Raw genomic sequence first — 20,518 nt, forward strand, 5'->3', positions numbered from 1 at the left:
TAAAAATAGGGGAGCTCTTTAAATCTTACTTCTCCCCGATTGAGACTAGACTATCTCACATCGAAAAACAGATAGCCGACTTGTGTGCTCTGTCTAAAAATACAAAACCCCAGGCGGCACCAAAAGTAGGGGGCAATAAACCAAGTATCACTAAACCTGTAGGCCCAGTAGCTAAAAACTTGCCAGCCCCAGTGATTAGCACTAAACCAAAGATTACACCTGCCCCAGCGAAGATAGTTGTAGATAAATCCAAAGTTTGTGCCACCCCCTTGCTAGAGGGGTTTACCCCACCTAGGGCGCATACCTTGCAGCCCAAAGAGATTAGAAACAAGGGTGCATTAGATAGGAGACGAGTTGTGAATCTGCCCCCTGAGGCAAACCCCTATGTGGTGGTTATGACCGGGGTTCCGGAATTGGCTGATGCCGTAGAGGAAGCTAACTGGTCTCTAACAAATAAGGTCCAACAATGGCTCAATTCAAACCGACCCTTACCTCCCCACCGCTCAAGTAAGATCCTGATGGTGCGTAGGGTGTCATGGGTGGGACACGAGAGGAAAACAGTTCAGGGCGATTGTGTCCTGATCAATTTCGAGGATCCTCATGTGGCCGACCATATATGTTCATGGAATACGCAAAATAGGCTTGAGGGAATTCAAACTAAAAGACTCTCTTCTTTCTACCCCTCGAGGAGCCGCCCTACCCAAGAGGGAAACTATGGTGGGAATTGGTATAGAGTAGGGCAGCGTGAGTGGGGGGGAGATCAGTGGGTGTGGGGGGGGCAGCCCATCAGGGACTTAGTCTATGGAGATAATTGAGGTGGTTTTCCGATTACTAACAGGTTCAGTTGCCTGGATATGGTTGACTGACGGTCACCAACTATTAGTATGTCAAAAAGAAAAAGAGTATGTACTACTAAGCCCAACAGAAGACCTAGTGGGTCCACTCACGCCTGTCTAAATGTTCCAATTGCCCAAATGGATAAAGACAAATTCGTAGTCTTTACCACTGGCCCAATAGCAACAGAGCCAGACACTTCTGTTGATCTAGCGACCAACTTCACTGCAGATATTGACGGGAATATTTTGACCAGTCCTAATTACCCAGATGCACTAGTGGGGAGCGTTGGAGCAACAACAGGAGATGTTATAGAAACATTAGCCCTGATAGACGTAAATTCAGGGGCAGCAGCGGTCCCTCCGTGCAAATTAGGATGTGACCGCCACCCTGGCGGTCACATCCTGTATTTTTAACATTGCGGCGGGTGCAGCTTCAAGCTGCACCCGCCGCATTGTTAAAAATGCATGCACCGCATTTGCGTGCACAAAGCGGCAGGCACCGCGCGGAGCCTGATGCTTTGTTCACGCAAATGCTGGGGGGTACCATAGGTACCCCCCATGTGCACCTCTCACCCCCTTCACCCAGTGGGCCCGCAACGGGCTTCCGAAGTGAAGGTCCGTATGCTTTTCCACGGCAGAAAAGCGCTGTGGAAAAGCATACATTCTACTCCATCATAATATGGCTGGCGGTGTCTGATAGACACCGCCAGCCATGTTATAGCTTTTCGGCCGCGGTCGGAAGGCGACCGCGGCGGAAAAGCTGCGGACTGAAAAACGATCCCCCAGCCATCCTAATCTGGCGGGGGGTTTTTTTCAGTCCGCAGCGGTTTTCCCGCATCCTCCGGGCCGGCGGTGGCTTACGCCAGCCCGGGGGATGCGGGAAAACCGCCATCATAATCGGCCCCTAAGTTTCCCTTTTTGGCCGTCTTATATTTTCCTATCAGCATTGCCAAATTAAGTCCTTGTTCGATAGTACCCAGACCAGACTTGAACCCATATTGAAATGTAGATAAAACACCTTCATCCTTGGCCCATATCTGTAGACTATTTAAAATGACTCGACCTGCTATTTTCATTAGGGAGTCAAGCAAGGAAATGGGGCGATAACATTTTGGATCGTTTCGATCGCCCTTTTTAAATATTGGCACTACAATTGCATCCTGCCAAGTGGAAGGGAATCCACTTTTATTATAACAGTTTAACACATTTGTCAGGAGCGGTGCCCAAAGAGCGATGTTGGCCTTATAAATATCAATAGGAATACCGTCTGGACCTGGGGCTTTACAATTGGAACTTTCTGAGACGGCCAATTCCACCTCTGATAAAGAAAAGACTATATCCAGAGGGAAAGAAGCTTGGGAGACAGACTCTAAGGTTGCAGGCTGATCAGTACTAGTGCTACCCAGATTGACCAAATCATCTTTCTTGTAAAGCTCAGTGAAATATTTAACCCATACAGTCTCCTCGATGGCAATCTCCATGACGTCACATTTCCTTTCTACAAAAATTGGGGCATTTACTGCCCGCCAGAAAGCAGTTGTATCCCTTAAAGAGCACGCCTTAAGCAAGGCTCCCCAAGCGGCCTCTTTCAGTTCACTTTTTCGTTTCCGCAGGGCAAATTTATAGGTTGCTCTTGCAGACTTAATATCTGGGGGATTTCTGGGCACAATCTTCAAAGTTTTCTTTAAGTGAGAGTGTGCCTTGCTGCAATCGGAGTTAAACCATCCCTTGACCTTAAGGTTATCCCCTCCCCGTGTAGTCCCTGTTAATTTACTGCTGATCTGGAGGGTGATTTTTTGGAATGCTGCGGTAACCTCCTGTGGATTTATGTTTTCCCCAAGACAGATCATAAAGTCAGAAAGATGATCTGCTACCAGGCTTTGAAGAACCCCTATAGGATCCACCTTACTCCACTTTATTGAATAGCCATTAGTTCTATTCAGAAAAATCCCATGCCTATACAGGAAGGGGTATTACTGCAACATCCCCATTTGCAGGTATTTTTTCCTACAGCTCCATATGGGAGTGGGATGCACTATGATTCCTTAATATTTATTTATTTATTTTATTTATTAATGCCATTTGTAGAGCGCGTACAATTACCCTTGGGCGTCTCGGCGCTAAAAGTGCATTGATGTCTCACCTTGATCAGGAAGTACGGAAATGTGGATCACTGATTGAATAACCATGTTTTCAGTTTTTTTCTGAACTGGAGAAGTGTGGGACTTGCTTTTATATGATTGGGTAGAGTGTTCCAAAGTCTAGGGGCCGCGATTGAGAAGCGGCGATCGCCCCAAGAAACTGTTCGGCTTCGTTGAACCACTAGTTGGTTAAGAGATGTGGATCTGAGAGTTCTGGATGGGTTGTAGGGAATCAGTTGATTTTTGAGGAATCGAGGTCCTTGATCCTGTAGGGATTTGTATACTGTGCACAGAGATTTAAATTTTACCCTGTTGTGAATGGACAGCCAGTGGTAGCTTTTAAGCGTGTCCGAAATAGGTGCAAACTTAGGTTTTTTTGACAGAACGCGAGCGGCAGCATTCTGCACGGTCTGTAGTTTTTTGGTAACTCTGCTCTGAGCATTGAGCAGCAGACCGTTGCAGTAGTCTAGCGAAGTAAGCACTAGAGAGGTGACTAAGGTTTTTGCTGCTGAGTCTGGTAGATAAGGTGTGATTTTTCTTACCATTCTGAGCTTGAAGTGGGCGTTAGCTGCCACCTTGTTTGCATGGGCCATAAAGTTAAGCTGGTCATCGAAAGTAACCCCTAGGTTTCTGACTTTGACCGTGGGGCTGGGGGGTGTGCCCAAGGCCGATGGCCACCAGGTTGCCGACCAAGCTGGGGAGAGATTACCAAAGATGACCACCTCCGTTTTATCGGAGTTAAGCTTTAGGCAATTCTTTGCCATCCACTCTCCGATAGCAATCATCCCACTTTGGAATCTCTCTGCCACCCTCTGTCCATTGCCCTTTATAGCCAGCACCAACTGAGTGTCGTCAGCGTATGAGGTTAGGCCCATCCCATGTGCTTTGATGATACTAGCAAAGTCCGACACATATATATTAAATAGTGTCGGACTTAGGGATGAGCCTTGGGGTACCCCACACGGTAACAACAGATCAGCCGACTGGAAGGGGCCCACTGTGACCGCCTGAGTTCTGTTGGCCAGGAAGGAAGCAAGTAAGTCCCTAGCCGTGAGCGTAATGCCCATCCTCTCGACACGGTCGACCAAAATCTTATGGTCAACCGTGTCGAAAGCAGCTGACAAGTCCAGGAGAACTAGCAAAGCAGTTCCTCCTTGATCACGGATGACTCTTATGTCATCAGCTGCTTTAATGAGAGCGGTTTCTGTTCCATGATGTTTGCGGAAACCGAACTGCGTATCATCTAGCAGATTGTTGTTTTCTATGTAGGCTGATAGCTGCTGGTTCATAGCCTTTTCTATAACCTTGGCTAGAAAAGGGAGACTTGCTATAGGGCGGTAGTTTTTTAATTCTCCTTTATCTAAACCAGGCTTCTTAAGCAGAGGCTTGATCAAAGTGTTTTTTAGTGAATCAGGGTAAGATCCAGATGCCAGAATTGTATTACAGACCGTGGTAATAATTGGGATTACTGTATCTGGTACCGTGGCGAGTACGGAAGTTGGGCATGGATCCAGGGCTGATCCAGCTTTGATCGTTGTTACTATGCCCTTAATTTGGTCAGTGGTAAGGGGGCTAAAGCAGGTCATGGTGGTTTTGGGAGTGGTCATGGGGGTAGTAACACTACTACTAGCCTGGTCTAAGTTGAAGGCTTGATAGATGTCGTTAACTTTTGCAAAAAAGAACTCCGATAAGGCATCACATAGTGTTTGCGCTGGGGGTGGGTTAAGATCCGGGGCATTGCCAGCAAGGGTTTTGGCAATGTGATATAGCTGTTTGCTAGAATTTTTAGCAGTTTCTATGTGGCGTGTGAAAAAATCTTTTTTTGCTGCAATTATCATAGTTTTATAAGTAGCCAGAGCTTTCTTATATATTTCCTTGTTTTCACTATCATAAGTTCTTCGCCAGTGTCTTTCCCTGTTCCTGGTTAATTGTTTTTGAATTTTTAGTTCTGCCGTATACCACTGAGCTTTAGGCGTATTTCTATTTTTTGATATTGATTTGGTGGGTGCCAGCTGAGTCGTAGCTTCACCCAACCATGTTTGGAATTGGTTGGTTGCGGTAGTGGGGTCAGTGGATAATTCCGGAGTTGTAGTATTGAGAAGCAACGTTAGGTCGTTGGGATTAATGTCCTTCCATGCTTTGAACGTGCCCTTTTTCGCAGGGGCCGCTTTTGTTCTCTGTGGACCTTTGATGGTAAGTCTGCTAAAGATGACTGAGTGGTCTGTCCAGGTCATAGGGAGAACTGAGGTGATACACAGTCCTTCCACATTCGTAAAGATTCCGTCCAGCGTATGGCCTGCCTGATGGGTAGGAGTTGTAACCAGTTGTCTGAGGCCCATTATGTCTAGGTCAGATACGAGGGTTGTGGTATCCCTATCACTGAGAAGCTCTAGGTAGAAATTGAAATCTCCCATCATCGTGGTAGAGTCTTCTGATGCTATAGACTCAGTGATATTGCTGAGATTTGCGAGGAACGCAGATCTTGTCCCCGGGGGTCTATAAATCAGTGTTCCCTTAAAGTTATAGGTGGGGGACAGTTTTATATCAAAAAGCATGGCTTCGCATGAGTTGGTAGGAATTGGCGAGCAGCGGACTTTGAAATGTTCTCTCGCTATTATGGCTATCCCTCCTCCTTTTCCTATGAGCCTGTCCTGTCGGTAGGCATTATAACCTGGGGGGACTGCCGTGACGTAGTCAGGGGCAGATGCCTCATCGGACCATGTCTCTGTAATATAGAGCATATCTAGATTAAAGTCACTAATGAGGTCAGCTATTTCTTGGCAGTGTTTACCCAGGGAGCGCGCGTTAATAAGTGCCATGGAGACATACGTGTCAGCCTCAGTAGTGAAAGATTTAGCATCCATGGCTGGGTTGATAAACATTAACGGAATATTACAGTGTGAACATTGTATATGTGGTGCCGGCTGCATGAGGGAAACATCGAGTTTAGTGCACAACGGGACGTGGGATGGACAAATCTCCAGAAGTGCGTTACGGGTATAGGAGAGAAGAGGGGCAGGGGTTATGGCCCTAGGCCCGGTCCCGGCGCGGACGGGCGCAGACGGGCTTGCCTTTGGCGCGCCTTCGGCGCACCGCCGGCGCGCCCGCTGCACCCGCCCGCTGCGCGGACGGGCGATGGTGTTGTTTTTATTCATACTTTGGGCGGGACGGGAGGAGGGTGGGAGGGGCGCAGAGCTCTCGGCCAGCCTTCCCAATGGAAGATGGCGGCCAAGTAAAGTGCAAAGCTTCCCTGCGCCTGGATACGGCGGCGCTGTGGAGGGAAGTTCGAGCCTCGGCGAAGTAATCTCGCCTCAGAGAAGACAGTACTGTAAAAACGCTCCAATTAAAATATGTACAAAGTAATAAAAGCAATTCGTGTCTCAATCATTTTTACCAATTTGAATTGTAACAGAGGTGCAAGGGAGCACAAACAGACCTCCGGCTTCCGCCTCAGAGGGAAAACAACTGCAATTACTGAAGATTGCTAAAGACGCTTGTTAAATACCCTGGGACGGCGGGAGGGGCGCAGAGCTCTCGGCCAGCCTTCCCAATGGAAGATGGCGGCCAAGTAAAGTGCAAAGCTTCCCTGCGCCTGGATACGGCGGCGCTGTGGAGGGAAGTTCGAGCCTCGGCGAAGTAATCTCGCCTCAGAGAAGACAGTACTGTAAAAACGCTCCAATTAAAATATGTACAAAGTAATAAAAGCAATTCGTGTCTCAATCGTTTTTACCAATTTGAATTGTAACAGAGGTGCAAGGGAGCACAAACAGACCTCCGGCTTCCGCCTCAGAGGGAAAACAACTGCAATTACTGAAGATTGCTAAATACGCTTGTTAAATACCCTGGGAGGGCGGGAGGGGCGCAGAGCTCTCGGCCAGCCTTCCCAATGGAAGATGGCGGCCAAGTAAAGTGCAAAGCTTCCCTGCGCCTGGATACGGCGGCGCTGTGGAGGGAAGTTCGAGCCTCGGCGAAGTAATCTCGCCTCAGAGAAGACAGTACTGTAAAAACGCTCCAATTAAAATATGTACAAAGTAATAAAAGCAATTCGTGTCTCAATCGTTTTTACTGTTTACCATAAGGAGGAAACGAAACACTGTAGGAGCGGCTGGAAGGCACAGGAGATAGTTTACTGTCGCAAAGTGACTTGCTGCTCAAATCTTCTCTCTCTGACTTTAGGGGCAAACCTGCCTACGATGATGCAACAAAAGTTTACAAAGAAAGCCCAAAAACATGGTGGGATGCCCGAGGGGTGGAAACCAATCTCTAGTTATACCTTTGCAGGGCCCTAATGCAAGCACTCAATGAATACAATGCAGAGCAGACGGAGCATGGGTGCAGCAGTGGTGGACTTCTTACAACTGCGAGTACTGCATTTGGAAAAATGTTTCTCTGTTTTGTAAGATACTTGGCTTCTTTCGAAAGTTTACCAAAACAGCTTAACACGGCGTTGAATGAAATGCCTTCTCCTCTACAAACTTCCTAAACGTTTTCCAAAGAATAATGGAAGGGATAGTGGACGATACTTTCCAAATCTTAAGGTCACAGGTAGTTGTTTTCAAAGGGATTTAACAATGGCAATTTTCCAAAATTTAAAATAAGTTTCATGAATTTAGCTGGTCATAAGCTAGTTTGACGACAGCCTGTAACAGCAGCATCAGGATCAGCTCCATCAATTGGGGTGGAAGAGTTTAACGTGGTCTCAGTTTGAATGCTGTGAGTTGTCGTAGGAAGAATATCCGGTGTAGGATTTTTTCTGCCTCGATGTTGTCCCATTTTATATTGCTCTAGTTAAAGATGAAGTTATCAAGATGATTACATTGTTTGGAGAATCTTAATCCATGTTTTTTATTAATTGTGTTGCTAATGGAAAGCTACAAAGGCACTTCTCTTTCCAAATTAATCTCTTTCCTCCCCTGCAGCTTTTCTGTTCTCTGTTGGTCTTCGGATTAGCGCTGGGACGCCCTGTTGCTAGGGCAGCCATGCGCTTTACAAACCTCGTAACATAACATAATGTCTGGGACCAACTTTTTGCAAATCAGTCTTGCACAGGTTGGAACATTCTAGCCGTGTCATGTCCTCTCTCAATGGAAACGCAAGCAAACCCAGGCTAGTTTCAGCCTTCTTAGGCCTTCTCAATGAGGTGCAGTTTCAGTGGTGGCAGCTCTGGGTGCAACTAGGTAGGGGGGCAAAGGGGGGACATAAATACATAAAAAAATATTTTAAAAAGAATTAAATTACGCTTTACCTGACTGCGTCTGCTCTGTCTTCCTCCTCTCCAGATCTTCGACTGGCGCACATTGCCCACGCTCCTAAATGCCAATCCCACCGCTATTCCGAGCATGAGAACAGTGCTGGGATTTGTCTGAGTGGCCTGCTTTGCCGCTTTATACAGTGCCTGGGAGCCTCTGGCTTTTCTCCAAACGGCTGTACAACCAGGGCTGGACTGGGAACCACAACCGGCCCCGGCAAAGTGCTCTGCCGACCCACCTCCCCACTCGGGGGTTGGAGGTGCCGCCGAGCTCTTTGCCAGGGCCGATTTTGTTACTGGGCCGAAAATGGCCCAGTAACAAAAATGGCCCCCGGCGGCCCTAAACTGGCCCCCACCTGTGCGGCGTACCGGGGGATTGCCCGATGCCAACTATGGTCAGTCCGGCCCTGTGTACAACACAGACGGGTGGGGAAATGCTAAGTTTGCATGTAGATTTGGCTGGCCTAAAACAGCCGGCCAAACCATCAAGCGCACTTAGTAGTGCCCACAATTCGTCCTCATGAAGCTCAGGAGGATGGCATGGCCCGTCCCTCGACTCAGATACCCAGCATAGGCAATGGTGAAAAAGAAAATGTTAATAAAATTATGTAATTATCATTTTCTTTTTCACTGTTGCCTCTGATGGGTAGCAGCAGTGGGGCAGCGCTCTTTCGCCATAGCGGAGGAGCCGCCCCTATGCATACTGCATCTTTTGGCCCAATGAGCAAAAGGCACTCATCTAAACATTGGTATTGCAATAAGGGAGATCATCTGAGAAGTGCAAAAAGGTGAAGGGTGAAATGCTTGATTTAATTTCAGTCACTGATAGTCTTTGCAATAGGGCAACCCTAGAGGGCTTGCTTTCCTCCCGTGGGTCTAGCAGCCATATTCTTTCGATGTGACGTTCAAAAAAAGGGAATTTACATAAACAAAAGGAATCCTACTGGGGTAAGGGCGAAGTGTCCACCACAGTGGTGTGGGAGCACTTAGTGTTTTGTAAAATACCCCTCACACACCAAAAGGCCCCTTGGTGTCATGCTTCACCATCGGGGTCTTCGCAACCCTCTATCGGGATGCGGCGTGCTGCGACCTACGACTACGTGGGAGCACTTAATAGTTGGCTATGTGTGGTGCATGTGTGTGGGTATTATTATGTGAGTGGTGGGACGTGGTGAAAAGGTTAAAAAGTACCTGGCTCTTGAGTGTAATGGAATTTTTTTTATTTCTAACTCCGGCTGGTACTATTAAAAGAAGTGCAGTGCGAGGTCAGGTCTGTCGTGTTAATGGACAGGACCTCTGGTGTGCGTCGACATGTTTCGGAGCTTACGCTCCTTCTTCAGGACGGGGGCACAACTTCCCCACCTTACTCACGTTTCATTAATCTTTCCAAAGTGTATTAAAGTTGGAAAAAGTGAAAAAAGTGTTAAAAATATGTGTAGTAACAAACAAAACAAAACCCCGATATCTTCAGACTAAACATAGAGATTCAAGACTTCGTCAGGAAACTGAAACTACAGGCTTTCTTTGTAGATAAACCATCCATCACACCAACAGACACGGGCCTCCGACCAAAGTCCACTTTCACTCCACCAGACTCAATGCTCCCTATCGAACTACTAACGTTTGAAAAAGCTATCATGACTGAAGTTAACAACTTAGATACATCTAACACCAATTCCTTTTACAATACAAGTAAATTGGAACAACAAGCCATTAAAGCATTGGCTGAGGATAAAGACGTGCTAGTTAAACCAGCAGCTAAAGGTGAGGCAATCGTCCTACAAACCGCAGAGGCATATGATAATGAATGCATGAGACTGCTAGCAGACAGGCGCAACTACACCATTCTGCATCAGGACCCCACCGAGACCCTACGGGTAAAAATAGGAGGCATGATCGAAGGAGGTTTAGCACATGATTGGCTGAGTAAGAAGGAAGGTGAATTCCTGGCACAAACTGCGCCGCGCATTCCCTACTTCTACTGCATCCCCAAAATCCATAAGAACATCACAAACCCACCAGGGAGACCTATAGTACCAGGCATAGGCTCAATACTAGAGCCTCTGTCAAAATTTGCTGATGCTTTTCTACGTCCCCTGGTGCAGGCAACAGACACCTATTTAAAGGATACCAAATCTGTCTTACAACTCCTGCAAAACCTTACTTTTGATCCCAGTACCCAACTCCTTTTGAGCCTGGACGTTGAAAGTCTCTACACAAGTTTGCCACATAATGAGACGCTCCACATCATAGAGGAGGTCCTCTTCAGATCATCTTGGAAGTACCAAACACCTAGAAACCTGGTCCTGGAATGTATATCCCTGGCACTACAGAAGAACTTTTTTCAATATAAATCTACAATTTACCAGCAAAGCCATGGGACCAGCATGGGCAGTACTTTTGCTCCTAGTTTGGCAGGGTTGTATGTACACCATTTGGAAACAACTAAGATTCTACATACCCAAAACCCTTACAGACAAAACATTAAGTCGTGGAAGAGGTATATAGACGACATATTGGTCATTTGGGAAGGTGATCAACAGTCTGTCAATGACTTTTTGCTTTGGCTAAACAATCAGAATGCTTTTCTGAAATTCACGAGTTCAGTCTCCAACCATACACTGGTTTTCCTGGACCTGAACATCTATGCGGAAGGAGGGGTGTTAAAGACAACGACTCACTTCAAACCGACAGCAAGGAACTGTCTCCTGAGGTTTGATAGTTTTCACCCCAGACACCTTAGAGAAAACCTACCCTATGGCCAGTTTTTACGCCTAAGGCGTAATTGCACTGAAGTTTCGGAATTTAGAACACAGGCCTGTGATCTAAAAGAGAAACTGAAACTACGGCAGTACCCAGTAAAAGTCATTGATAAAGCGAGCTAGAAATAACCACAGAGAAGCGTTGTTGGAGGACAAGCAGAAGGCCCCTACAGAAGTCACACAACCCATTTGCGTCACGACTTACAACGCGATGTCAAACGAAGTTTCTAAGATCATTAACAAACACTGGGGCATCCTCAATTGTGTCGATCTCCAAATTCAGAAACCTATGTTTGCACACCGTAGAGGACGAAATCTTAAAGATATTCTAGTGCATACACGACCAAAACCTGCCCACGAACCCAGACAGACTACCATAGGAGTCCAAGGCCATTTCCCATGCGGTAACTGCAGTAGCTGCCATCTTACAGAAAAAAGTACCACATTAACTTTCAGGAATGGCACCACATGGGAACAACGCAGAATGACAAACTGCAATACCAAGAACGTGGTTTACCTTATCACCAGTTCCCTGGAGTCTAGAGTATGTCGGCATGACTACCAGGGCCGTAAAGACCCGCATGAATTAGCATAAAAGCAATGTACGTTGCAAAAAAAGTACAACAAAAATGGCGACACATTACCTCAATGCTCAACACTGCGTGAACGACCTAAGGTGGACAGTGATTGAACAATTGCCATCTGATGTAGGTCTTTTTCAGAAAGAGCAAAGGTGGGTGTTCCGTCTAGGCACCCACATCGCAGGTTTGAACGACGAAGTACCTTGGGGGCAACTATCCCATTAAACTATGCTATATGTACCATCCATCTTCTCGCAGTTGAAAGGTAGCTATGCCCCATATTTTCTGTATACTAGTTACACCTCTTAACATACTATACCGTTTATTATGACTATACGAGCTATTCAAATAATCATTTCCAACCAATGGTTTTGTTTATATGGAATCTGAGGATTATTGAATTATGGTACATAAACGTGAGACTGCCAAGCGCTAAAATCAATGCCCCGGGCTATTTCACACCCCACATGTGAGGAGGACTGGCTAGAGACTGATGCCGGGAAGTGCTTAAAAGTAGGTAGGAGGAAGGCTCTTCCTGTTTGGCGAGCACTTACTCTGTTATGCTCGTGTGCTGACTACTTGAGATTTTAAACTCCCGTTTTTTGTCTTTTATTTTTATTTCATTTTGGAGCGTTTTACCCTGGTTTTAAATTCCCCGTGCGCACACTTGCACATTAAATTGGTTCCCTCACCGCTACTTTGGCGGCCCGGTCCCTCGCGCTCACAACTCTCTGAGCGCCATCCTGGGTGGGTGCAGGAAACGCAGGACACTCCCACGCTCTAGCAGTCAGGAGGACTGGCTAGAGCTCTACTTAAACCGAGCACGATGACGCGCAGCGTGTGCGCGCAGCATGATCGCCGCAGCCACGCCGGAGTCACGCCAGAGTCCAGCCCGTCTGCGCCCGTCCGCGCTGAGGACGGGCTGGACGGCTGGACCTCTGGTCAGAATAAGGTAGGCGCCTATGTACCGAAATACTCTTTACAGGATGTACTACGGCTTAAGCCAACATCTGCCCCATGCTTTCATCGGTACAGACCTGAAGACTTTCCTACACTTCTTGGTTGTGCTTGTTCTCAGATAGATGTGGAGGATCCTAAACTTTCTTTCCCTCCCGCTCTCCCGGAGTCTTGCCCTTCTCCGGCACTTAAAGGGTCGAGCGAAAATTGCCTTCTCCTTAACGCTCGCTCGCTCATTAAGAACAACATTGTCTTTAAGGAGCTTGTTTTAGATAGGAAACCATCCTGGGTTTTTATCACTGAGACCTGGGCTAAAGGCTCCTCAGGCCCTGATCTTGTCGAAGCAGTCCCTGAGTGTTACTGCCTAATTCGACAGGACAGAATAGGCCGTGTTGGCGGTGGCCTGGCTATTCTGTATCAGGACAGGTTTCACTGCCACACTACTCCTCTCTCTGACCCTAAGGATGTGCTCCAAGTTTTATATTTCTCTTTATCTGATTCTTCCAACCCTGCGTTCAATGGGATCTTGGTCTATCGCCCCCCCGGCCCTAGAGCAGGTTTTGGGCTGAAACTAATGCAGGTTTTGGAACCCTATTTCGGCCGACAAAATCTCACTATCCTAGGTGACTTTCATTTTCACCTAGAGCTATTGGAGGCTCACGACACTATTTCCTTATTGGAAGTAATGTCAGCCTGTGGACTCACCCAACTGGTGAATGGTCCCACCCACCGAGCGGGGCACACGCTCGATGGAATTTTTTCGAATGACCAAAGGCTGACAGTCACTAATCCTTTCCATCTGTCTTGGTCGGACCATCTGGCCGTTCCCTTCGATATGACTAATCTGACGCGGGACTCTGTCAGTAGGGTCACGAGTTCCAGGGAAGTGCGAAGGAACTTCAAAAACATCAGGGAAGACTCTTTCCATCCCTGGACATCTAGCCTGTCTCCTACTCAGAAGACGGACGCTTCTGCAGCGATCCTTAAATACGAAAATACCATCTCGGAGGTCCTGGATGAGCTGGCTCCAGCTAGGTCTTGCTATTCAGCCAGGAAAAGACCCTCAGCTCCCTGGTTCTCAGAACAACTAAGGCTTCGTAGACAGGAAGTAAGGAGGCAGGAACGCTTATGGCACTCTAGCTGGGCTCCTAAGGATAGAGAAGCTCATAAGGTCCTGCTTAAAAATTACAAATTGGAAGTGATTAAGACCAAGCAAGAATATTTTACGGCCCTCACTTCCTCACTCTCGTCTCCTAGAGAGCTTTTTAGGATCGCTGACTCCCTTACCTCCCTTCAGATCCCAGACCCTGTGGTTGCTTCACAAGAATTGTGCAACAAGATAGCGGCCTTTTTTCAGTCCAAAATCGCGGACATTTACACTGCCCTGGAGGCTCAAAGACCCTCTACCGCCGTGCCCTCGGTGCCCGCTCTTTTTGAGCCTGATGATGTTGAATCATCTCGACTTCAGGATCTGGAATCCTTTCCTCCTCTTTCGTGTCAGGATCTTGAGATCCTGCTCAACAAAACTAAGTCTGGCTCTCCGCTAGATGTCTGTCCGCTAAAGATCCTTAAGCAGTGCAGAGAATCTCTCCTTCCCCCACTGGTCGACATCATGAACAGGGTGATGAAGGAGGGCATTTTTCCCCAGCAGTGGAAGAATGCTGTAGTAAAACCTCTGCTCAAGAAGCCCTCTCTTGACCCTGGGGTATTAAAAAACTACCCTACCTCCCCTACCGACCCTACCTCCTTAGCTAAAAATCTGGGGGTTATGATCGATCCCACCCTTGGTATGTGCCAACAGGTCAGCAGAACTGTATCGACCTGTTGGGGGATTATCCACATCCTGAGGAAAATCAGACATTATCTGTCCCTCCAGGCAAGAAAGCAACTTGCCGTCGCACTTCTGGGCTCCCGTCTGGACTATTGCAATGCGCTGTATGCAGGACTGAATAAGAGTCAGCTACAGCGCTTGCAGGTGGTCCAGAATGCGGCAGCGAGATTTGTTCTCGACCTACTTAAACGGGCCTCTGCTACTGAAGCCCGTAAGCAGCTCCACTGGCTCCCCGTTGGGGATCGTATCCTTTTTAAATCCATGTGTATGGTGTACAAAGCCTTAGCGAAAACCAGCACTACAGGCATTGGATCGATCCTGTCTCAGTACAACCCCGGCAGGAATCTTCGTTCCTCTCACAAACTTCTTCTTTCTGTGCCTCGTGTTAGGAAAACAAGGTGGGGAGGCAAGGCCTTTTCTAACCTGGCCCTTAAATGGTGGAATGCTCTCCCTTTGGAAGTAAGGTCCCGCCCCACTTTACAAGCCTTTAGATCTGCTTTAAAGACCCACCTTTTTACACGTGCATACCTGTAGTGGTGCTCTGCAAACTTTCTGATCTGTTTTGATAGGCGCCTTGACACCTTCGGGTTTAGTTTGCGCAATACAAATTGCATAATAATAATAATAATACATGGCCCACTGCGCATGCGCGGGTGTTTGCCGCTACGCCTTGCGCATGCGCTATGGGACTTTGGACATTATCCCGCGTGCCCCACTGCGCATGCGCGGGTGATTGCCGGTACGCCTCGCGCATGCGCGATGGGATTATGGACACATCGATCATGCGCGAAGGCAGTACAGACCGCAGGTGTACACGGTAGAGCCGGCATCACCGGATGTCCCATACAAGGGCCTTCAATCACTCAATTGTACAACCGGCCTTACCTACGAAACGGCGGAAAGACCTTGTTTGGTCATGCCAGCATTTCCGTTTTTCAAACTAATAAGGCAACTAATTAACCGCAGATAGGGTATAAATACCGATCGCCCTGTGCTCTCCTCACTTCAGCGGAGCAGCGTGTGGGGTAAGACGGAGGATAACTCATCCCGAGTTCGTGAGTACAAAAGGATAATAATAAGCATTTCTAAAACCACCTAAGTGAGTAAGAATGAATATTCATACCTGCATTACTTCTCACTACAGATTGCATATTAGCATACACCCCCCAGACGTCTCTTATGCTCATGAAGCAAGCAAGCAAGTCTTATAAGTATGACCCAACAAGTTCTTCTTTTTTCCTGGTTATATATGTTTCTATGTTGTGTGTTGGTCAGTGTTTTTCTTTTCACAGGGCTTATTTAAGCACATGGTTTGGTTCCAGGTGACTGCACCTGTTTGAACTACCCGCTACATGGGTAACCATGATTTTTAATTGTATTTTTCTTTCTCAGGTCATGCAAATTGCATTGGACTTGTAACAGACCGCTGTAGTAACACCATAGCCTTAAGTACTACACATATTTTAACACTTTTTTCACTTTTTCCAACTTTAATACACTTTGGAAAGGTTAATGAAACGTGAGTAAGGTGGGGAAGTTGTGCCCCCGTCCTGAAGAAGGAGCGTAAGCTTCGAAACATGTCGACGCACACCAGAGGTCCTGTCCATTAACACAACAGACCTGACCTCGCACTGCACTTCTTTTAATAGTACCAGCCGGAGTTAGAAATAAAAAAAATTCCATTACACTCACGAGCCAGGTACTTTTTAACCTTTTCACCACATCCCACCACTCACATAATAATACCCACACACATGCACCACACATAGCCAACTATTAAGTGCTCCCACGTAGTCGTAGGTCGCAGCACGCCGCATCCGGATAGAGGGGAGCGAACACCCCGATGATGAAGCATGACACCAAGGGGCCTTTTGGTGTGTGAGGGGTATTTTACAAAACACTAAGTGCTCCCACACCACTGTGGTGGACACTTCACCCTTACCCCAGTAGGATTCCTTTTGTTTATGTAAATTAGTCTGTGGAGTAAGAATCCTCCTGTATTTACTCTACCTCCCTTTTTTGTTTTTTGTGTGTTCAAAAAAAGGGGCCAGTTTATTAGGCTAGCAGCATTGTTTAATTGCATTTGAACATTTGTTTTCCATGTGGGATGCAGACATGTAAAATATCACTGTATGTAGGTGAAAACAAAATATATGTGCCAAAACTGTTTATAGAATCTACATTATGCTAATTTACTAAAGAAAATGTACTATGGAACTACCTAAGTGTATACTAGTGATTAGATTTAGAACTTTTATTTGCTCCAGAGGGTCGTAATAGGGGTTGAGTAACCAGAGCTCTAGGCTCATGCCATTGAACCCTACATATCATTGCATTTTGATAGTTCCACATTTAACAATGTAAATTTGAGCTAAAAACATCCAGAGTGCTAATCACTGTCAGAGGAATCCCTAAATAATAAAGCTTTGTGTACAGCACTCTGCTGCCGTTTTCCTAGGTCTGACCTGTGCTTTATAATCATCCAAATAAAAACGTAAATTTATCAGATCTCATGTTAATACCTCTAGATCACATTGTTTAAATCTACAGTGCCTTCAGTGATGCTTTTAATAGAAGTTAGGCTATTTTAAACTTTTTTCTTTGCTTTCATATCTTTCTTGCTCATAAATCTTCTGTGCCACACATCTTATCTTGGACTAGCAATGTGGAAAACCATCTTGTAATTTTATTTTCCACTGGCCCCCCCTTAAGGACCTCCCACAGTCAGCAGCACATCTCACTAGAACCTGAAGAATTGTGACCACATCATCCCAACATGATGGAACTCCACTGACTTCTCTTGCCAGCCACATTAAAAGCAGCTGTGCCATCTACAAATCTATCATAATCGCCAGCCCTGCTTACTTTGATGAAATGCTCACCGTCTACGGTGGCTCTCGGCACACGTGTTGCCAGAATCTTTCAGAAGGGGAGACACAGAAGTGCAACAAAAAAAAGAAAAGGGTCTTCTGACATTCAAGCAAAGTGAATCTATCTGGACAGTGTCCCTGTATCCATCTGGATACCCCCAACACAGCACCAATTTAAGAAATGGCTGAATACTCACCTATTTAAAGAACAACACTACGTCATGATTTAGTAACAGTCCACAAGCCAGCTACCCCTACTAACACATGTTGATTGTGCCTTTGATCCTCTACAGTGATCCACTGTCTTTCAGTTAGGTTTGCTTTATATATAAGCCACATACATATATAATAATGCACTATTCTTGAAAACTTTTTTAACACTGGAGTAAAGGTATACATTTTCGGAGATACCTGCATAACGTTTTTCCACCTAGTGTGACTAATATAATGTATTTCCACATAATAGAGCTTAGAAATATAGATGTATATTTTATTAGGGTTATTAATTATGTTTTCATTGTTTTACTGATGTCTGCATCAGGAAAGTTACTTCTTGTAAAGTCGCTTTAACAATGCTAGAGGATTAATAGTCAATTGCTGACATGTCCTGTGATGCCACTTTCTCTGGTGTTACTTTGCATGTAAATTAGAGGGGCCTCACACATTCCCCTTCTTTCTGGAACTCCAAAAATCCTAAACTTGGCCTACTTGGCAGTGGGAGGTAGTTCCAGTAGTTCTATTGGACATAAGTTAATGCCTCAGTAAAAAGTATAAGCTTGTAATATTTGACATGAACGCTGATTTGGGAGTTTTATAGGATTTGGACTGAAAGATTTCCAGAGTTAAAGGCTAAAAAACTCTGATTTGCCCTCCTCAGCATGACTTAAGCTAATATAAGGCTGGCGGGTATTGGTCTTTGTTATACCTGATATTCTTGGCGTGGTATTCCCCCAAACCTTTTGTCTTCACACGTTGATTTTTGCTGAACTCGTTTTTGTTGGCAATAGGACTCTGTGCACTTTACTCCTGCTAACCAATGCTAAAGTGCTTGTGCTTTTGCTTTTAAACAGGGTAAAATTAAACTACAACTAATTTACTGATTCAATTTACTTGTACGGCTCTCATAAATGGTACTACCTCTACCCAGGGCCTGTAAATTAAATTCTACCAGTGGGCAACAGCACTCGTTGTGCCACACAATAAAAGAACACTGTAAAATGTGTCTCAGGCTTGCCAAGGCAACCTGTTCGTGCAATGTTAAACTGTAATTTCGACCTAGCAAAATAAACCTTTTGCCAAGGCTAAACCTTCCTTTTTAATACTTATAAGTCACCCCTAAGGTAGGCTCTAAAGGCACAAAGGGCAGGGAGCATTATATTAAAAAAAAGACATGTGTACTTAAGTTTTACATGTCCTGGTACACTGGTTTACCTTATTACATTTAATAAGTGCTGCTTAGATTGGGAGTAGAAAGAGATACGTTGCTTACACTCAAATTAATTCTAATTTAAAATTCTCTTTAAGGGTGAAGTCAGAATTTAAGTTACAATTCTGAAAGTGCCCCTTTTAGAAAGGTGGCATTTTCTTGTCTCAGCCAACTGTGCCATTCTGCCAGTGCCCAGCTCACATGACTGTGAATAGTTATGCTGTTTGTGTTTTGCTTCCAGACATTGGGAAAAAAGGAACTTAGATTCGCACAAGATCGGCCTTCCTGACAGGATGGCTACGGTGAAGCTACACCCAGCAGGTATTTTTTTTTTTTTTGCAGAGTTTTATATAGCGCGAACTAGACCCTAACCGAATCAGGTATCAGAGCGCTTTACATAGCACCAGTTACGTTACATGAGGGCACACTTTCATTTTAGGCACGGGGAGATTAAGTGATTTGCCCAGAATCACAGGAGGTTTTTGGCGTCGTTATCGAGACTCGAACCCAGATCCCCAGGTCCGAGGTCGAGCGCCTTAGCCGTTAGGCCAACCCCTTCCCCTATTACACTTCCAAGGAGCTTTTCCCAAACCACACACAAATGAACCTGACACCATGCCTTCCCTGCCTTTTGCCACTGTAGGCAGTTTGGAGCCTAGCCCAGGGGAAGTGGAATAACTGACCAGAGCTAGTTTTAGGGGTAGGTCAGGTGATTCCCCCACGAAAAGGCTGACACCAGATATAGAAAGACGATCTTCAGAACACCTCATCAGAAGACTCCTGGGTCTATGGAAGATACAGACTAAGGGCTGCCCTGCTGCCAGAAGGACCGTCCTGCTGCTTGAAGGACTGCCTTGCTGTCTAAAGACGGAAGTCTGAACTTCTTGCCTTGATCCCAGGCTATACAGAGTGACTCCAAGGGTCAGCTGACTGACTTCCTCTGTGGGCGTCAGGGGCACAAAGAGCTTACAGGGGCTGCCTTGCAACTGCCCAGCAGCAACTGGACCTGCTTCTGGCCTCTGCTAGAGTGAGTCCTTATCTGCAAGAGGTGTCGCTCAAGTCCTGGATAGCATCAATAAGAGCTCCTCCTAAAGAAAAAGGTGAAAATCCTGACGTTTAGGCTCTTTGCAATTGTGAATGAGCCTGTTTGTGCCAAATCTCTGCCAGCTATGACAACCGCAAACACGAAGCACCGGTGAGACCAGCTCTTCATGCCGACAGCAATAGTCCGCTACGAACGCCAACACAAGGCCTGCACTTCACGCTGAAAGAGACCATCCATGACGATCAACAAACACCAGGTTCCAGAGACGACATGGCACTTCGCACTACAACAATGGCCATCTGCGACCCTGGACATGCTCTTCACATTGACAGACTCCACCTCGTAGCCTCCTCTAATACGAACGGAACTATTAACCTCGGATAATAGAAAATAACTCTTCAGCAGCACTAATCTGGTCTCTGTGTCCAATCCACACTTCATCACGGTTGTCCTGAACTTTTGACTTCCCCCAGTCCTGCGAGACCAGATAACTGTGATTTACGCTTTCTGCTTCTTGGCACTATTTGGTCTGGAATTTTTCTTGTGTTGTGTTTTCACTTTATTACTGCTTGTGTGTCACATAAATACTTTTACACATTGACTCTAAGTTAAGCCTGACTGCTTTTGTGCCAAGCTACCAGAGGGTTAAACACAGGTTAATTTAGTGACTTTTCTGGTTCACCCTGGCAAGGATTGTGGTTGTTGCCTGAGTAAGACTTCCACCCGACTCCTCTGCCCACTGAATGGCATATTCATAGGAGTTACTTGTAAGGGAGCAATAGAAACGTACCTGCGTATATTGTTGCTACAGAGGTTTTCAG

At 46.1% G+C, this 20,518-nt stretch overlaps 1 protein-coding gene across 2 annotated transcripts in view; it reads right to left on the bottom strand.

The window, feature by feature from the left end:
* The window catches only part of C1QTNF3 (C1q and TNF related 3), a 762,159-nt gene that overhangs the window by 738,147 nt on the left and 3,494 nt on the right, over window positions 1-20,518 (bottom strand). The gene's annotated exons all lie outside the window — the stretch shown is intronic.

This window comes from Lissotriton helveticus, chromosome 2_1 (genome assembly GCF_964261635.1).
Source record: "Lissotriton helveticus chromosome 2_1, aLisHel1.1, whole genome shotgun sequence".
Lineage (NCBI taxonomy): Eukaryota > Metazoa > Chordata > Amphibia > Caudata > Salamandridae > Lissotriton > Lissotriton helveticus.